Source organism: Tursiops truncatus, chromosome 4 (assembly GCF_011762595.2).
Source record: "Tursiops truncatus isolate mTurTru1 chromosome 4, mTurTru1.mat.Y, whole genome shotgun sequence".
Classification (NCBI taxonomy): Eukaryota; Metazoa; Chordata; class Mammalia; order Artiodactyla; family Delphinidae; genus Tursiops; species Tursiops truncatus.
Window position 1 is genome coordinate 42,361,270 of NC_047037.1, and position 20,342 is coordinate 42,381,611.

Below are 20,342 nucleotides of genomic sequence, written 5' to 3' on the forward strand. Positions count from 1 at the left end.
AGGCCCACATTCCATTCTTCTGAAATTTAAAGGTTGTCTTTGATAAACTCATCATTCTCTGACCACAATCTGACAAGAATATATGGCAGAACCTGAAAATGTGCTGCTAGTATTTAACAGTAGTATATGTTACAGGATAGAGCTTGTGTCTAACTGCATTTCTGATGCTAGAATGTTCCATATCCTGCCACTTTGGAAAAACATTAACCAAAATTATGTTAAAACCCTGCTTCAAAAATTGCTGATACATGAAGGTCTAGCTTACATATGGACACAAGGGAGATGGCATGCTTATATGGGCATAATTCTGGAGATATTTGGGAAAGACTGACTTGTAGATTATCTCATCTCCCCTCTCACACAAATAGCATAAAGAATTACTGGTAAACCTGAAGGTGTAATCAATCATTAGTTTCCACATTAGCTGTAACAATAGTTATATCCTGTTGAAGGCTCCCCGTGATGGAGAAGGGCAGAGACCTTGTTGGCTACAGTACTCTGCAGAGACCAGGGTCCACATGACCAGGCTGTAAGCTTCAGCTGTCACAACACTTGGTACAAGGGAAAGTCTTTGCCTTATCCAGTTGAATATCATAATTCTGATGACAATATCACTGAGTGGTGGAAGCATTTAGTGAAATGGGAAATAGGACCTTTCAGGGTATTGATGTACTCAAATGAACTCTATAAAGCAAGTACTAACCATAAATGAGGCTACTTAGCTCAGTATTCAGCCTTTCCATTTTTTGCTTAATGAAACAAGGCACTCAAGACCTGACCTGACTGATCTGTGTTATTCCTTGGATTACCTGGGATTTTCGAGGTGTGGTAGGCTGAGCAGGCAGGTGTTGCTAGATATAAAATACAAGCTTTCTGTAATTTATAGACAAGGATTCCAGAATCATTTAATTAGGACACTGAAATGAAATGAAAACACATTTGATTACTGAGCTAATTGGTAGAGTTGGACAAGAGTTACACTAATCCATACCAAATAAGGCTGATAAGCTATTTAAACATTTGTAGTTCGCTTTCTGTTTAGATCTGGAAACTCAAATGGAGAGATTTATGAATTTATTTATGTTGAGGCTAAGAAACGAGGTACAAAATAAAGCATTTCTACTGTGTATAATCTTTACCCTTTCTCTTTTCTAAGTTTGCTTCATCTTTCATAAGAGCTTAAGAGATTTCAAATCAAACTCCTACCTTTTTTGTAACTCTCACCATGACTTAACCAATTGCTGTATTTGAAATTCTCTGGTAATTAAACCAGAGAACTTTTGTCCTGGATTTGCTCTCATATTTTTTGGTTACAACTTAAATGGTTTATCTCTCTTTTCAAATTGAGTTATAAATTCTGGCTGGATAGTACAGAGTTTGTTTTGGGGTGTGTGTGTGTGTGTGTGTGTGTGTGTGTGTGTATGTGTGTTTGGTTAAATAATCATAAACCAATCTGAATTTTGCAAGATAGAAATAAAAATTGTTATTCCATTACCTTGAATATCTCTACTGGTAGCTTCAGTTTTTAACCAGGATTAGGCTTGTTTGCTCCTGCTTCAGTTGCATTATTCTCTTTACGGCTATTTTTGTAATTATTTTTTAAAATCTTCATGTGTTTGGTCTCAGTTATAGAACTTCCAGTTGAAAATTCTAGTACCATTCAACTCCCTTTTTTGCTTAATTTCATATATACCAAGTTCATAGGTAACCATGTGTATGAGCACAATCTATATAAAACAGAATTATTGGCTGTTTTCCTATTATCAACATTCATGTTTTGTTTATTGAGGTTTGTTGTTTGTTTTTGCTTTTGGCAGTGGTGGTAAGGGGTTAGTGATCAGTTTATGTAGAACATATTGTAGTTATTTTTTTTGAACTCTCAGCAATCGCTGAAAATGTGGTGTTTTTAAAATTTCTTTTCATTTTCTAATCACATCTTTGATCTCCTTGAATGATGTTGTCATTTCTCACCATTTATATGGCTTCCACACTCATGTTCCCAATTTTATAGCACAAGGTAAGCTTCAGAAAGTTGTGCAATCTTCATTAATTAATATTCCACTGAACTGAGCTCTATGTCATCTCTCAGAGTATGGGCTACAATAAGCCTTATGTAGGCAGCATTTCAATTCCTGCTGAAATCCTTTGTCTAATTCTAGATGGACCTCTCAGTCCTTGGCACACATAGTTGTAAACACCCCATTGTCACTCTAGAACTCACAGTTTAGCAATACTTTATAGTAATATTTTTGTTCCTACCCCTAGACCTGAAATGTTTGTAGCTAAGAGAGGAAAGAAATCCAGCTCTATCCATACCTTCTGTGTGTGTGTGTGTGTGTGTGTGTGTGTGTGTGTGTGTGTTAAGGGTGAGAGATTTCTCCCTTTTATCTAAGTTCTGAATCACATTGAAAAATAGAAAGAATGTGATATTTAATGTAAGAAGACTTTACATTTTGTTTTCTCTACTTGGTATTAAGAAAATGAATATGGGCAAATACTTAACAATTTCCTCATCAGTATTACTAAGGTATAATGGGTAATATAATTAACTGCTTGAACATTATCAAATAGACAGTTGGAAAATACTTTAAAATACTTATACTGTGATATTGTTTTTTCTGTTAGCCTAGGTCAAATGCACATTAATTGAATACATTGTAAGCCTTCATTAAAAGTCGCTTTCAATCCTCTTCTGATCAAAAACCACATATATTTTGTATTATCATTCCCCTTTTTCAGCATACTTAAATACACGATATTTTAAATAGTCCAGGCTTCATATTTCCTTTGAGCTCTTTCAACACCCTTTGACAAAACAGAATATAGGTGAGAGTTAAAATAAACTGCAATATTTCTTTTTAGCTATATGGTGGATTTTATCAAGGTTACCAAGGATGGTCTTACCATCTAATTTTGATTTGCCTGACATAATAATAAACTTGTACTTCAAAACACTTAAGCTTTGTAGGGAACTGTGGAAATATAACTTGAAGGCAATTATGCAATAGAAATGTCAAACTATAGATGATTTAACCTTGAGGAAATTTGATTGTATTCTAATGTCATTTGCTTATTTGCATAATGGAAGAAGTATTACAGTTTTGAATTGCACAATGATTTAGATATATGTAGTTTATGGTATGCTTCTGAAATCAGTGCCAGAGATTGGATATAGTGTTATTTGTTTTTTTAAAAAAAACTATTTAAGTAAATTGTTGAAAGAGAATTTGGGAAATTAAAATTTATTCTTCATCACTTTTTTTATCATTTACAATGATTTTTATGTTATTGCAATATGGCAAGAAATCCTTAGCTAGTTTTCTGATATACTGATAAAACTTGTTTTAAAAATTTTGTATATGCTAATAATTCTACTGTGCATCTGTTATACTAAAATACCTGGCTGAATAGTAAATAACATACAGATGTTTGAAATGATGTATAGTGAAAAATATTCTGTTTAGTGAATGAATGCTCTACTTTTTCCTCAGATTTATCTGAAAAGCATGAAATGCATTATTTCCCTCCCTCTCTCCCTCTCTCTCATCCTTCCTTCCTTCCTTTCTTTTTCTCTTTCATTTTACTTACATAGGTGCTTTTAATTATAGAACTGAGTATAGAAACAGTAAGATTTAAGTTCCTTTCTTGTTTTATGAGCACTAATATGTCAGTAGGTTTAGAAATTAAACAAAAGTCCAACAAATTGAGGTTTTGGAAATACTATCATTTCCATATTTATCTTTCTCAAAATTAAAGATGTTACTTTGTTCTTAAATTATTCCAAGTACTCAAAATTAGCAAAGGAAATGTTTCTTTTGAATTTAAAAGGATTTACTGAGAGAGCAGAGGTAGGTCAGTAGAGTCTAGTATAAAAAATGAATACACGCAATACTTAATTTTGGAAAATGTTCAGTGTACAGGTAAGTGGCTTACCATAATTAAATAACTTAGTATATGACATCTAGTTAGTCAATATTAATTATTTTTATTTTTAATTGGGAATTTTGATTAATAAAACAAAAAATCAAATTATAAATTATTGTGTATTGATGAAAGCTACAGTTTTCTTTATTTCTCATTGTACTTGTAACTTCAAGTTCTCTGATGTTATATAATGTTCCAATTTGTCTATTAATGTATCATACATTTGTCTAATTTCTATAATAGTTCTAGGAGCTAAAATAATCTTTTTTATAAAGGAAGAGAGAAAATGAACACTGCAAATGATAACATGGTAATCTTCCTTAATATGTAAGTGCTAGTGTGATTTAGCAATCTCAAGTTCATGTGGAAAACAATATATTTTCTTCTACCTCTCTTAATCACATGACTAACCATTCCATAAATGGAAAAATTTTTCAAACTACAATTAGGAACCCTCAATGAAATAATGCTACAACTTCATTTTGGGAAGAATAACCTTTTCTGGGCGAGTATTGAAATGCTCATGACCATACATAATATGGTTTTTGATTTGTGCCGAAGGAAATATTCAGATCCTGGCATAGTGCTTGGTGTGTAGTACTCAATTCATAATATTGAATGTATCAATGAATAAAAGTATACATTGTTTCTGACTTGCAAATGACTTTTTGGAGCGCAACCCAATAATTGTCTCACTCTGTTATAAAATTCACTTTGGGATATGCAATATTTGAACAGACCTAAAAATTTAAAAATGGTCTCAAAAAAATCTCATAGAAAAGACTACATCAACATTTTATCATTGAAGGAAAAATTTGGAGAGTAATGTTGGAAATTAGATACGAAGAAGATCTCTGTAACATTATGGATGTCTTTTTGCCACATGGTCACTGTGCCTAAAGACAGGTGAATTTGGATACCTTGAATTTGTCTGAATTTTTGGGACATAAAAGTAATGAAGTAAGATTCTACACTGATAAAGAAAATTTGAGGAAAAAACTAAATCTAGTTTGTTTGGTTTTAATTTGGAATATTCATATTTTACATTTGACATCAAATATACACATATATTGGATGTATATACACATAAATGACACAATATACTATATATATATACACAATATACACATAAATGACATCCAATATACTATATATATACTATTATATATAGTATATAAATATACTGTTTCTCAAATAAAATGAAATATTATTTGCCTATTTTCAGTTAATTGATTAAATAGCATTTTTGAATTATTATTTCATAGGTGGACATCATGTTTTATGCTTTTTTTTTCCCCCATCTGCACATACAGTCTGTGACTAGACATACATTCATTAAGAGGTAACTTATGCCAAGGGAAAAGGTCAAAATGGAAGTGTCTCAGCATTGCCTTATGGTTGAATTGACCCCATTGTCATTCTATGCCCATAAGTGTCCAATAAATTTCCATATTTAGAAATATGTAGATGTGGAGTACTCAGTTGCGTTGGTATCGTCACAGCTGTTCTGCTTCTTTTTGGCAGATTCTGTCTCTTGGCCAATTCACAATGAGAGAGATTCAAGAAGTTTTAATTGTTCAATATTTTCATCATGTTAGGAGATACAAATGTGAATGGCGTCAGTATCAAAGGACATGATTTCAATTTTATATTTTTATATATAAAATGATGTAAATAAAAAGCCAAAACCAAAGAAAACATTTCTTCTCTGTAATATATCCATGATCCAAGAGTGGAAAAGTTTCAACTCATAAAGTTTTTATTCAAACTTCCACTTAGAAAACAAATATATTGACCTATGGATTTTTTAAATTAATAATTAATAGTCTGCAGTGCTAAGGATCCAACTTTTAAAGCAGGCTAATCAGTGGAGAGAACAGCATTTAGCATTGACATCTACAATTAAATAAATAATTAACATATTGGAGCTTTTAACTATTGATATTTTTAACAGAATTTTTTTAGCTAATAATGGTTACTTTTTTCTGGATTCAGTAAACAGGAAACCAGTAGAAATTGTTTTATACAGTCATATGACCTCATAGGATACAACTTTCTCATATGAACCTAGCTCTAAAAAATGTAGTTTGGGAATAAAACAGCATTTTTTCCATGGTAATCTGTATATTTAATCATTATGGTTATTTTTCAGAGAGTGTAGAGAGTGATTTTTCTCAATCATAATTTCATTTTAATGTGCATCCACATGGACATGTTTCTTCAGTCTTATAAGAGGGTGATGTAAAATGAGTTTCTGTTTTCAACTATTGAGGATAGAATTCTCTTAAATGAAATGAGCACTCATTGATTATGAAACTGTGTTCTGTACATCCTCCTGCAATAGACCCCACTATTGCATTCTCAGAGGAAGACAGGAGAGCTTCTTGAGTTTTTCTGAGTTTCTCTTCAATACATTTAGGCAAAGGAGAGAGAGACTTACAGCCAAGAATTCAGTGGTTAGCCTATATCCAGCAACTCAGTTTAAAGAAACACAGCCCTGCATGGATGACCTTCAGTCATCCCTGGATGAATTTTCAGAGACTTATTTTCCCCTTGAGCAGCAGGAATTCATGTTAGATCTAGCCTTATTGTTTTATAGGTCCTGAATAAGTAAGTTATCTGCTAACAGGACATACAGTGCAAGTTAAAAAAAAATCATGTGTTTTACTTGCACAAATATTAATTTTCTTAAGAGCATTCTATTGTAGGCAAGTCAATTAGAATAATATGTATATAATCCATATGAATTTGAGAGTTAATTTAGTAAAAGTCCTAAATTTACCATTAATGACTGTGTAAGGAAGAAAAACAGGTGACAAACTAATTCCTGATTTTAATGCTTAAAATGGAATGCTAATGATTTACTATTCCTCTTATTATCACCAACACAAAAGTTTAAAATAGGAAAAAAGAATTGTGAATTATATGGCTTACTATTATCAAATGTATATAAAAATCTCAAGAGTTTAAGTTATATACTTCATCAGTGAAATTCATAGTACTAAGTTCAAACTTAAAATTTTCTTCATTTGGTGAATTTAAACTGAGTTCTGTACTTGACCCAAAGAATAGGTGAATATATATATATATACATATTCTACAGCAGGATTTTTTTAAACTAATCAGATGAGGATCTCTTTAAAAATTCAGAGTTTGATTCAGGAGTTACATGGTGGAACAGGAGATTCTGCGTTTGATATAAGGTCCCATGTTGGTCCACCAACCTCTCTTTGTTGTATCAAAGTCCTAGAGGCTCTTATAATCCATTTGATGATGCAAAGGTCTTAAAAATTAATGAGCATAAATATGGTAAGTTTTATTATAGAGTAGAGAATTAAGTGTTAAGAACATATCAAAGACTGGGAAACCAAATCTTTCTAGGGGGTATTAGGGAAGGTTTCACTGCGGTGGTAAAAATTGAACTGAGTCTGAGAGGACATACAGAACATTGCTAATCAAATTATTAATTATTACTGTCAGTTACAGCAGAAGGAATAATATATATCGACAATGACTCATGAAAAAGTCTGGGACAGTGTCATATTCAGTGTGGAATGAGCATAGGTGTGTCTGTGGGAACTGATGAGCTAGAAGGATATTGGGACAGTAGTTTGGACAAAATGGTAAGGACCAAATTAACAAACAGCTTTCATACCTTATAATTTGCATAAACAAAAAAGGTTTACAGTAGAGTAAAATTATTGTTTTCTTTTAAAAATAATTTTGAAAGTCATTTTCAGAATGCATTAAGCTAGAAAGTCTGGTGACAGTGAAACAAGATAGAAGACTCTTAAAATAGTTCAAATGAAGAAGATAATTGTCTACATTAAGGCAGAAGTGTGAGGAATGAAAAGTAGCCAATTTTAACAGATATTACTGAGTTTTAGTAGTAACTGGTGACTGATTTGGTATGGGGATCAGAAAGATGGAGCAATAAATTATGATACAACATTTTCTATTTAAGGAGACAGGATTAAATGATGACAGCATTAAAAATGATCATATGTCAAAATTTTTGTAAAATACAGCAATCACTACCCATAAACTCAGTAATTATTCTGTCTCTGTTATTAAACTTAATAGATGATAATTATCAATTCACATATTACAAATCTTCATTTTTTTAACATCATGCTGATCAAAATATTTTTATGTTTAAAAATAGAAATGATTTCCATAGGCCTCAGAATTTTAAATAAGCACATTTTCTTCAGTGTGATAATTAAAAATAAGAATATTTTAAATTGTATTGTTTTATTTTGCATGTTACTATTCATTTATTTTTCTCCTGGGCCTTTGGTAGTTTTATTTTCGATTAAAAATAATAATTTTCTGATATAATTGAACCATTTCTACTTTTACTGGACTCTGTAACTACATGTTCAGCAATGAGAGTGAAAATATTACCAAAAAGTTAACATATACAGTTGTAGGCATATGGAAGATAAGGGTTTTTTTTGGTTTTTGTAGATAATAAGTAAGATTAAAAATATGTAATAAGGGGAGGAGCTTCAAGATGGCGGAAGAGTAAGACGTGGAGATCACCTTCCTTTCCACAAATACATCACAAATACATCTACATGTGGAACAGCTCCTACAGAACACCTACTGAACGCTGGCAGAAGACCTCAGACCTCCCAAAACGCAAGAAACTCCCCACGTACCTGGGTAGGGCAAAAGAAAAAAGAAAAAACAGAGACAAAAGAATAGGGACGGGACCCGCACCAGTGGGAGGGAGCTGTGAAGGAGGAAAGGTTTCCACACACTAGAAGCCCTTTCACGGGCGGAGACTGCGGGTGGCGGAGGGGGGCAGCTTCAGAGCCACAGAGGAGAGCGCAGCAACAGGGGTGCAGAGGGCAAAGCGGAGAGATTCCTGCACAGAGGATTGGTGCCGACCGGCACCCACCAGTCCGAGAGGCTTGTCTGCTCACCCGCCGAGGGGGGCGGGACTGGGAGCTGAGGCTCGGGCTTCGAAGCTTAGATCCCAGGGAGAGGACTGGGGTTGGCGGTGTGAACACAGCCTGAAGGAGGCTAGTGCGCCACAGCTAGCCGGGAGGGAGTCCGGGAAAAGGTCTGGAGCTGCCGAAGAGACAAGAGACTTTTTCTGCCCTCTTTGTTTCCTGGTGCGCGAGGAGAGGAGATTAACAGCGCTGCTTAAAGGAGCTCCAGACACGGGCGTGAGCTGCGGCTATCAGCGCGGACCCCAGAGACGGCATGGGATGCTAAGGCTGCTGTTGCAGCCACTAAGAAGCGTGTGTGCAAGCACAGGTCACTGTCCACTCCTCCTCTCCCAGGAGCCTGTGCAGCCCGCCACTGCCAGGGTCCCATGATCCAGGGACAACTTCCCCGGGAGAACACGCAGTGCGCCTCAGGCTGTTGCAACATCATGCCGGCCTCTGCCTCGCAGGCTCGCCCCGCATCCGTATCCCTCCCTCCCCCAGACCTGAGTGAGCCAGAACCCCCGAATCAGTTGCTTCTTTAACCCCGTCCTGTCTGAGCAAAGAACAGACGGCCTCAGGGGACCTACATGCAGAGGTGGGTCCAAATTGAAAGCTGAACCCCAGGAGCTGTGCAAACAAAGAAGAGAAAGGGAAATTTCTCCCAGCAGCCTCAGGAGCAGAGGATTAAACCTCCACAATCAACATGATGTACCCTGCATCTGTGGAATACCTGAATAGACAATGAGTCACCCCAAATTGAGGTAGACATTGGGAGAAAAGATATATATATATTTACCATTTTCTCTTTTTGTGAGTGTGTATGTGTATGCTTCTGTGTGTGATTTTCTCTGTATAGCTTTGCTTTTACCATTTGTCCTAGGGTTCTGTCTGTCCCTTTTTTTGTTTAATTACTTTAAAAAAATTTATTCTTAATAATTATTTTTTATTTCAATAACTTTATTTTATTTTACTCTATTTTATTTTCTCCTTTCTTTCTTTCTTTCTTTCTTTCTTTCTTTCTTTCTTTCTTTCTTTCTTTCTTCCTTCCTATCTTTCTTCCTTTCTTTCTTCCTTTCTTTTTTTTCTCCCTTTTATTCTTAGCCGTCTGGTTGTAAGGCTTTTGGTGCTCCAGCCACACGTCAAGGCTGTGCCTCTGAGCTGGGAGAGCCAAGTTAAGGACACTGGTCCACAATAGACCTCCCAGCTCGATGTAATATCAAAAGGCAAAAATCACCCAGAGATCTCCATCTCAACACCAAGACCCAGCTTCACTCAGTGACTGGCAAGCTACAGTGCTGAACATCCTAAGACAAACAACTAGCAGGCCAGGAATACAACCCCATCCAAACCAGAGAGGCTGCCTGAAATCATAATAAGGCCACAGACACCCCCAAACACAAAACAAAGATGTGGAAATGCCCACCAGAAAGACAAGATGCAGCCTTATCCACCAGAACACAGACACTAGTCCCCTCCACTAGGAAGCCTACAGAACCCACTGAACCAACCTTAGCCACTGGGGACAGACACAAAAAACAATGGGAATTATGAACATGCAGCCTGCGAAAAGGGTACCCCAAACACAATAAGTTAAGCAAAATGAGAAGACAGAAAAACACACAGCAGATGAAGGTGCAAGGCAAAAACCCACCAGACCTAACAAATGAAGAGGAAATAGGCAGTCTACCTGAAAAAGAACTCAGAATAATGATAGTAAAGATGATCCAAAATCTTGAAAATACAACAGAGAAAATACAAGAAACGATTAACAAGGACCTAGAAGAACTAAAGAACAAACAAATGGAAATGAACAACACAATAAATGAAATTTAAAATTCTCTAGAAGAGATCAATAGCAGAGTAACTGAGGCTGAAGAACGGATAAGTGACCTGGAAGATGAAATAGTGGAAATAACTACTGCAGAGCAGAATAAAGACAAAAGAATGAAAAGAATTGAGGACAGTCTCAGAGACCACTGGGACAACTTTTAATGCACCAGTATTCGAATTATAGGGGTCCCAGAAGAAGAAGAGAAAAAGAGAGAGACTGAGAAAACATTTGAAGAGATTATAGTTGAAAACTTCCCTAATATGGGAAAGGAAATAGTTAATCAAAGCCAGGGATCACAGAGAGTCCCATACAGGATAAATCCAATGAGGAACACGCCAAGACACATATTAATCAAACTATCAAGAAATAAATACAAAGGAAAAATATTAAAAGCAGCAAGAGAAAAACAACAAATAACACACAAGGAAATCACCATAATCTTAACAGCTGATCTTTCAGCAGAAACTCTGCAAGCCAGAAGGGACTGGCAGGACATATTTAAATTGATGAAGGAGAAAAACCTACAACCAAGATTACTCAGCAAGGATCTCATTCAGATTTGATGGAGAAATTAAAACCTTTACAGACAAGCAAAAGCTAAGAGAATTCAGCACCACCAAACCAGATTTACAACAAATGCTAAAGGAACTTCTCTAGGTAGGAAGCACAAGAGAAGGAAAAGACCTACAATACCAAACCCAAAACAATTAAGAAAATGGTAATAGGAACATACATATTGATAATTACCTTAAATGTAAATGGATTAAATGATCAAACCAAAAGACATAGACTGGCTGAATGGATACAAACACAAGACCTGTATATATCCTACCTACAAGAGACCCACCTCAGAATTTGGGACACATACAGACTGAAAGTGAGGGAATGGAAAAAGATATTCCATGCAAATGGAAATCAAAAGAAAGCTGGACTAGCAATTCTATATCAGACAAAATAGACTTTAAAATAAAGACTATTACAAGAGACAAAGAAGGACACTACATAATGATCAAGGGATCTATCCAAGAAGAAGGTGAACAACGGTAAATATTTATGCACCCAACATAGGAGCACCTCAGCACATAAGGCAAATACTAACAGCCATAAAAGGGGAAATCGACAGTAACACAATCATAGCAGGGGAGTTTAACACCCCACTTTCACCAAAGGACATATCATCCAAAATGAAAATGAAAAAGGAAACACAAACTTTAAATCATACATTAAACAAGATGGACTTAATATTTATAGGACATTCCATCCAATAACAACAGAATACACATTCTTCTCAAGTGCTCATGGAACATTCTCCAGGATAAATCATATCTTGGGTCACAAATCAAGCCTTGGTAAATTTAAGAAAATTGAAATCGTATCAAGTATCTTTTCTGACCACAATGCTATGAGACTACATATCAATTACAGGAAAAAATCTATAAAAAATACAAACACATGGAGGCTAAACAATACACTACTTAATAACCAAAAAATCACTGAAGAAATCAAAGGAAATCAAAAAATACCTAGAAACAAGTGCCAATGAAAACAGGACGACCCAAAACCTTTGGGATGTAGAAAAAGCATTTCTAAGAGAGAAGTATATAGCAGTACAATCCTACCTTAAGAAACAAGAAACATCTCAAATAAACAACCTAACGTTGCACCTAAAGCAATTAGAGAAAGAAGAACAAAAAAACCCCAAAGTTAGCAGCAGGAAAGAAATCATAAAGATCAGATAAGAAAGAAATTAAAAATAAATGAAGGAAACGATAGCAAAGATCAATAAAACTAAAAGCTGGTTCTTTGAGAAGATAAACAAAATTGATAAACCATTAGCCAGACTCATTAAGAAAAAAAGGGAGAAGACTCAAATCAATAGAATTAGAAATGAAAAAGGAGAAGTAACAACTGGCACTGCAGAAATACAAAGGACCATGAGAAATGACTACAATCAACTCAATGCAATAAAATGGACAACTTGGAAGAAATGGACAAATTCTTAGAAATGCACAACCTGCCAAGACTGAATCAGGAAGAAATAGAAAATATGAACAGACCAATCACGAGCACTGAAATTGAAACTGTGATTAAAAATCTTCCAACAAACAAAAGCCCAGGACCAGATAGCTTCACAGGCAAATTCTATCAAACATTTAGAGAAGAGCTAACACCTACCCTTCTCAGACTCTTCCAAAATATAGCAGAGGGAGGAACACTCCCAAACTCATTCTACGAGGCCACCATCACCCTGATACGAAAACCAGACAAAGATGTCACAAAGAAAGAAAACTACAGGCCAATATCACTGATGAACATACATGCAAAAATCCTCAACAAAATATTAGCAAACAGAATCCAGCAGCACATTGAAAGGATCATATACCATAATCAAGTGGGCTTTATCCCAGGAATACAAGGATTCTTCTATATATGCAAATCAATCAATGTGATACACCATATTAACAAATTGAAGGGGAAAAACCATATGATCATCTCAATCGATGCAGAGAAAGCTTTTGACAAAATTCAACACCCATTTATGATAAAAATCCTCCAGAAAAGAGGCATAGAGGGAACTTTCCTCAACATAATAAAGGCCATATATATGACAAACCCACAGCCAACATCGTCCTTAATGGTGAAAAACTGAAACCATTTCCACTAAAATCAGAATCAAGACAAGGTTGCCCACTCTCCCCACTATTATTCCACATAGTTTTGGAAGTTTTAGCCACAGCAATCAGAGAAGAAAAAGAAATAAAAGGAATCCAAATTGGAAAAGAAGTAAAGCTGTCACTGTTTGCAGATGACATGGTAGTATACATAGAGAATCCTAAAGATGCTACCAGGAAACTCCCAGAGCTAATCAATGCATTTGGTAAAGTAGCAGGATACAAAATTAATGCACAGAAATCTCTAGCATTCCTATACACTAATGATGAAAAATCTGAAAGTGAAATTAAGAAAACATTCCTTTTACCATTGCAACAAAAAGAATAAAATACCTAGGAATAAACCTACCTAAGGAGACAAAAGACCTGTATGCAGAAAGTTATAAGACACTGATGAAAGAAATGAAAAATGATACAAATAGATGGAAAGATATACCATGTTCTTGGATTGGAAGACTCAACATTGTGAAAATGACTCTACTACCCAAAGCAATGTACAGATTCAGTGCAATCCCTGTCAAACTACCACTGGCATTTTTCACAGAACTAGAACAAAAAATTTCACAATTTGTATGGAAACACAAAAGACACCGAATAGCCAAAGCAATCTTGAGAAAGAAAAACAGAGCTGGAGGAATCAGGCTCCCTGACTTAAGATTGTACTGCAATGCTACAGTAATCAAGACAGCATGGTACTGGCAGAAAAACAGAAATATAGATCAACAGAACAGGATAGAAAGCCGAGAGATAAACCCACACACATATGATCACCTTATCTTTGATAAGGAGGCAAGAATATACAGTGGAGAAAAGACAACTTCTTCAATGGCGCTGGGAAAACTGGACAGATACATGTAAAAGTATGATATTAGAACACTCCCTAACACCATACACAGAAATAAACTCAAAATGGATTAAAGACCTAAATGTAAAGCCAGACACTGTAAAACTTTTAGAGGAAAACATAGGCAGAACACTGTATGACATAAATCACAGCAAAATCCTTTTTGACCCACCTCCTAGAGAAATGGAAATAAAAACAAAAATAAATAAATGGGACCTAATGAAACTTAGGAGCTTTTTCACAGCAAAGGAAACCATAAACAAGACGAAAAGACAACCCTCAGAATGGGAGAAATTATTTGCAAGTGAAGCAACTGACAAAGGATTAATCTCCAAAATTTATAAGCAGCTCATGAAGCTCAATATCAAAGAAACAAAGAACCCATATCATCTCACACTGGTTAGAATGGCCATCATCAAAATATCTACAAAAAATAAATGCTGGAGAGGGTGTGGAGAAAAGGGAACCCTATTGCACTGTTGGCAGGAATGTAAATTGATACAGCCAGTATGGAGAACAGTATGGAGGTTCCTTAAAAACTAAAAATAAAACTACCGTACAACTCAGCAATCCCACTACTGGGCATATACCGTGAGAAAACCATAATTCAAAAATATTCATGTACCAAAGTGTTCATTGCAACTCTATTTACAATAGCCAGGACATGGAAGCAACCTAAGTGTCCATTGACAGATAAATGGTTAAAGAAGATGTGGCACATACATACAATGGAATATTACTCAGCCATAAAAAGAAAGGAAATTGAGTTATTTGTAGTGAGGTGGATGGACCTAGAGTCTGTCATACAGAGTGAAGTAAGTCAGAAAGAGAAAAACAAATACTGTATGCTAACACATATATATGGAATCTAAAAAAAATAAAAATAAAAATGGTCCTGAAGAACATAGGGGCAAGACGGGCACAAAGACAGAGACCTACTAGAGAATGGACTTGAGGATATGAGGAGGTAGAAGGAAGGGTAAGCTCTGACAAAGTGATAGAGTGGCATGGATATGTATACACTACGAAACGTAAAATAAGTAGCTAGTGGGAAGCAGCCGCATAGCACAGGGAGATCAGCTCAGTGCTTTGTGACCACCTAGAGGGGTGGGATAGGGAGGGTGGGAGGGAGGGAGACATAAGAGGGAAGAGATATGGGGATATATGTATATGTATAACTGATTTACTTTGTTGTAAAGCAGAAATTAACACACCATTTTAAAGCAATTGTACACCAGTAAATATGTAAAGAAAAATATGTAATAAAATTTAAAGTCAGAACTCGAATATGTACTGCCATTTGCTTTTTTTAAGAGGTGGAAAAGTTTCATCAATCTTTATTACATACTTTCTGAACTCAGATGTAGTTTGTAGCCATGTAAAAGGAGAAATATTTTGTACAAAATATAAGTATAAATGTAAAGCATTCCTTTCAGTAGTATACTGCAATATTTACAATAGCTAACAGCATGACTTTCAGAAACTTGAGCATATAATAGCGATTTGTCATTTTTCTCCAAGTTCATTGACATTGTCAAGGCATATTTAACTTAGCAGGAGAATTTAAATTTCATAGTTGGTGATTTCATGAAGCATTCTTCTTACCCTGAGGTTTCATCTAAAAACTCCCTTTTCATTTCTTTCAATAAATTACCATCTATTCATATCTCCTTCATTAGAATGTTAGGCTTCATTAGAATGTTCAGATGCAAATAATCAAAATACCACCTGTTTTCAAACTATATTTGTATAAAAGTTTACTTCTGATTTGTAATTTGGATAATGGCTAAGGAAACCTTTATGAATATAATCTCTTTGGGCAAGCATAGTTAGAGAATTTGGTCAGAATCTCTTGTGGTATAACATGATCTGTTTTATCAGTTGGCTTGGATTTAAATTGGTTGTATTGTGTTAGACTGTAATTACCACTGGGGAAAAACAAAACTAGGTAAGACAAAATGGAATAATGGCACTTTAATTTTTTTTTTTTTTTTTTTTTTTTGCGGTATGTGGGCCTCTCACTGTTGTGGCCTCTGCCGTTGCGGAGCACAGGCTCCGGACGTGCAGGCTCAGCGGCCATGGCTCACGGGCCCAGCCGCTCCGCGGCATGTGGGATCTTCCCGGACCGGGGCACGAACCCGTGTCCCCTGCATTGGCAGGCAGACTCTCAACCACTGTGCCACCAGAGAGGCCCACATTTTAATTTTAATAACTAAAAGGAGAAGAAAACTATTTCTTTAGTAGGAACCGTTTGCTCCTAGTGGTTTTACTCTAATTCCACTTGATGGAGAACATCCCCTTCAAACCAGGTATTGATATGTAATATATTGTCCTATAATTCCACTCCACCTACCCTAGCCCCAAACGGGATGTCCTCTATGTTCTTATGAATTAAAATTATAATACAGTCTTCCAATTCATGAAGCAATGAGGTATAAATTTATCTTTCATTATGTTCTTTCCTTAATGTTCACAAGGCTAATACCATTTATTCATCTATATGTTACCAAAGTTGTGGGCTAAGTACTACACATACTATCCTTGTATTGGCAAAGACCAAAAAATAAATAAATGATTAAAATTAGAACAAAAGGTAGATCTAATAACAAATTTAGTAATTATCATCCCAGTAAGTATTATCTTGCCCATAGTATGCCATCTATATTTTATAGAAAAGGAAACTACATTTTGGTTATTTATCTTGTCCTAGCAAGGCACAAAACAAGTAAGAGCCAGAGCTGAAACTTAAACCATTTCTTTCCACTGTATTATATTGTTTCCATTCCTTATATTTAAACTTTGAAAATGGCATAAAATTACATTTTGTTTTATTCTAATATGACTTGGATTTACTTTTCTTTTCCATTTGTACTTCATGGACCCAGGTCCAGAGTCCTGACAGTTCACAATTTATTTGCTTCCAAACCTGATCTAAGCTCATCTCCCTACTTCGATCCTCATCCATTCTTCCATTCTGCTTTCCACTGCCAGCTAAAATCCCTTAGGTCTAAAAACTGCATTTTCTTAGTATAATGCCATAAAGCATGAAATTTGATGTTTACTTTCAAAGCCTTTCTTAATTTTGTTCTATTTCTTATTAAATACATTTCTCACTTTTATTACTCTTGGATGTGTAAAAACTAATAAAGGGGAACCTCACTAAAATGAGTTTGGGAGGCCAGGGTGGGGAACTGTCATGCAGTACCACTCCATGTCAGTTACAGGAAGAATTGTCAATTATAGACCCCAAAACAAAAATCATCAACAGAAAAGAATCATTAATTATAGGCCCCAAAAGGGAAAGGTATATATTCCATTCCCTACAAGAAACTGACTACCCCAGGAACTCGGCCAATGAGAAGCCGTTATCACCTGGAACTCTCACTTTTCTCCAATGAACTTTTGTTCAAAACAACCCCTCTCAGCTTCTTCCTTTTTCTCTGTAAAATAATGACTCTCCCTTTGTTTGTTGGACTGGGCTATTGTTTTTGCCATGGCTTGATTGCAATTCTCTGCTCTTTTAGAATAAACCCATTTTTGCTGATAAAAGAACTGATTTTTTTCCTAAGGTCAACAAATATTAGTTATCTCATACTATTTTTATTGCTTTCAGCAGGATAAGTAGGCCACTATGACTAGTGTGATTTTTTTTTTTTTTTTTGGATCTCTGCTAACTGACTTTTAAAAAAAATATATCTTTATCGGAGTAAAATTGTTTTACAATGGTGTCTTAGTTTCTGCTGTATAACAAAGTGAATCAGCTATATATATACATATATCCCCATATCTTCTCCCTGTTGCGTCTCCCTCCCACCCTCCCTATCCCACCCCTCTAGGACATCACAAAACACCAAGCTGATCTCCCTGTGCTATGTGGCTGCTTCCCACTAGCTATTTTACATTTGGTAGTGTATATATGTCCATGCCACTCTCTCACTTCATCCCAGCTTACCCTTCCCCCTCCTTACATCCCTCAAATCCATTCTCTACATCTGCGTCTTTATTCCTGTCCTGCCCCTAGGTTCTTCAGTTCATTTGTGGGGTTTTTTTAGATTCCATATATATGTGTTAGCATATGGTGTTTATTTTCCTCTTTCTGACTTACTTCATTCTGTATGACAGTCTCTAGGTCCATCCACCTCACTACAAATAACTCAATTTCGTTTCTTTTTATGGCTGAGTAATATTCCATTGTATATATGTGCCACATCTTCTTTATCCATTCATCTGTCAGTGGACACTTAGGTTGCTTCCATGTTCTGGCTATTGTAAATAGAGCTGCAATGAACATTGTGGTCTGAATTTTTTATTGAACTCTAACCTTGCATTCTCTCCTCTCATTTTTATCTCCATCTATACAAGTCCTGCCCATCCCACAAAGCTCAAATTAGAATCTGTCACTCACACAGACATCAGTTTGCCTGTTGCTTCCTATATTTAACCTGCCCGTTTATAAAGTTGATCTAGCCTTTATAGTGAGTTCTGAATATTTTTCTATAATTAGCTGTAGTTTATTAAGTGATTTAACATGTGTTAAGAATCCTGATAACTGTACTATGTGTTTTAATCCTCATGATATCCCAATGAGTTATGCACAATGATTAATCTTATTTAAGAAAAAGAAAAGTAGCTTACTCAATGTTGCATAATTACTAAATAAATACTAAATTTGTTATTAAATTTAGCTTTTTTGTTTTTTGCTTTTTGTTTGAAGGAAATTTTACTTTTTTCTCCACAAAGAGTGGAAATGGCTTTAGAAACCTTAGAAATCATAGTCTTCATACCTCCTTTTAACCAATGTTTTTAAAGGCATTCCATTGTGATCACTGAGTAAATAGGGTTATTCATAAAGAAAATGGGAGCCAGTCATATATTATAATTTTAGGAGCACTTGGTTATGTAGATTTATAAAAACAGACTTATAAAAAGGAAACATTTATTCTGAGAAAAAAAAAATACACCTGGTTTTCAAAAACGAAATTTATACTACTATTGACAGACCACATGATTAAATCTTGTCCTACCTGAGAATACATCAGAATATAAATAAAAAATCCATTGTTTCAAATATTTATTAATCAGGTCTTTTCTCTTATGAGGGGGTGGAAGTGAAGATGAATTAGAATTTAGCATATGGCCTAAGTATAAAACCAAGAAAAATTTAATTCATGTGGATAGCAAATTTTTAAAAATTCACCAACATCATTTCCATAATAAAACAGCTGCAAGATTTGTCTTTCAATCAGTCACTACTGCTAAATAAAAATGACATCCTAATGTCCTCTAAGACAGGCTTTGGCAAACTATGTCCTGCAAGCTAAAGATAAAATGGAACATCTATATAGGGCAAAGGGCAAAGAAAAATCATCTCTATCATATTTCCTCTTTGGAGTAATAGAAATAGCATCTTAAAATTTTAAAGATTAAAAAAAAATCTTTAGTAACCTTCAAGCTTTCAATGTCTTGAATAGGTTCAAAACCCAATGTGGCATCTTTGTATACTCCTTTGAGACTATTTCTGGTTCAAAATATAATCAAAGAGAATGAGGCCAATGAACTTTTGTTCAAAAATACTGTATGTGGCAGAAGTGAAGAAGTCACTTAAATTTCAGCAGTAATTAGTTCTTTTAATTTAAAATGCATCCTCTAAGGCTTTTAGTATTGATAATGAGACACTTTTGGTCTGACACTAAGTAAAGACAACAACGAAGGTGGAAAGAGAGAAGACATCCCAAAGTAACAGTGTTTTAAATTAATTATGAGAAACAGTGAGCTGGCCAGCCAACTAAGAAAATAACACTGTTTTTATATTTGATGTTCTTTCTTGCTTGTTTGGTTGTTCAGTTTTATGCAAATAGCTGTTTAAAATTATGGTGTCAAAGAAAATTGGCTATATAGTAAGATTTTTCACAGTTGTATGTACTTAGATCAGGGGGTAGCTCTAGATGTATAACACTGAATCTGTATGTTTCATAAAGAAAATAAGCCTCATTAATTTATGTGTCTTATAATTTATGTATTTTTGTACAAAGTATATTTTCATAAGAAAACTCTTTTTGTTTAGAAATTATAAGTCATATGAGACCTCAAAATTTTTAGAAAATCCATAGAATAACTTGGTTTTAGAGCTA